Raw genomic sequence first — 1,387 nt, 5'->3', positions numbered from 1 at the left:
GGAGCAATGACTGAATGCAGTGGTGGGTTGCATGAGGGCCAATAAGCTGAAGGTGAATCTCAGTAAAATGGACTAAGTGTGTGGCTTGGATAGCTTACCTGAAAAGGATGAGGATGAACTCCATCTGCAACAGGGGAACGGAACCGCCAGCCAACGGGTCAAACTTGAACCAGGACAGGTCCCAATATGGCATACTCTCACCAGCCTCGCACCTGATGTCCCATGTAGAACTCAAACATGCAGCTGATCCCTGCAGAAAACTGCTTTCTCTGCTCTATGCTTGGGACTTGGAAAGCACCGAGCAGGTCTAGCAAAGCCCCCTGAGCTGCAACTTCCAAACACCCAACAACCAGCTGGCTTTTGGGTGCTTGGGAAGTGCTGTGTAAGAATCTTTACAGGTGAGTTGCCCCACCCACCTGTCAAGGATCTGGGCTGTTAGACCCAAAAGGTTCCCCACCTGTGCTCTGAAGAGTGGTTTACCAGGGAAAGCGGAAGGGCAAACAGAAAGCTCAGACCCATGCTTTCTAGAAGTGGGACAAAAAACTGGACAAACCCATAGTCTGTAAGTTCTGCTCGATTTGCTGCTGCTGCTGGAGGCTGAGCTGGCTTCCACATCAAGGAGCATCATTTTCCAGATATGGCTCGTTTGCCAGCTACAGTGGTACCTCGGGTTAAGAACTTAATTCGTTCCAGAGGTCCGTTCTTAAGCTGAAACTGTTCTTAACCTGAAGCACCACTTTAGCTAATGGGGCCTCCTGCTGCTGCCGCCACGCCGCTGCTGCGCAATTTCTGTTCTCATCCTGAAGCAAAGTTCTTAACCCGAGGTACTATTTCTGGGTTAGCAGAGTCTGTAACCTAAAGCGTCTGTAACCCAAGGTACCACTGTATAGCCATCCCTTCACAGGGAGAACCTGGTGAAGTGACCCATGCACTGTTAACTTCAAGGTTGGGCTGGCGCAATCCACTCTGTATGGGGCTGCCCCTGAACTTGGTTGGGAAGCTGCAGCTAGGTTGTTAGCTGGAATGCCTTACACCACCAGCATGCAACAACTATTCTGAAAGAAATGCATTTGAGCTGAAGCATTTGGGACTATTGGTTTTGCAGGCGCCTTTCTGTAGTTAATGAAGAAACTTTTGCTTTCTGCTTTTGCATGCTACAAGCTGTTTTTGGAGGGGATGGAGAGACCTGATACTAGAAAGAAGACTCCGGATCAGATCTTCCTTCCCAATCTTGTGGTCCTATTGCATTTTACTAGCATAATGCTATCAACCAACTCTGCAGGATACAGCTTGTTGGAAAACTAAGTTTAGTAACTTTTTGCAACCTCAGTGAAGCTTTGGGTCTACCTTGAACCTCTTCATACACAATACGTCTAGACAATTCCTC

This window comes from Podarcis melisellensis, assembly GCF_964234715.1.
Source record: "Podarcis melisellensis genome assembly, chromosome: 8".
Classification (NCBI taxonomy): domain Eukaryota; kingdom Metazoa; phylum Chordata; class Lepidosauria; order Squamata; family Lacertidae; genus Podarcis; species Podarcis melisellensis.
The sequence above is the reverse complement of the archived record's forward strand: the minus strand, read 5'-3'. Positions refer to the sequence as shown.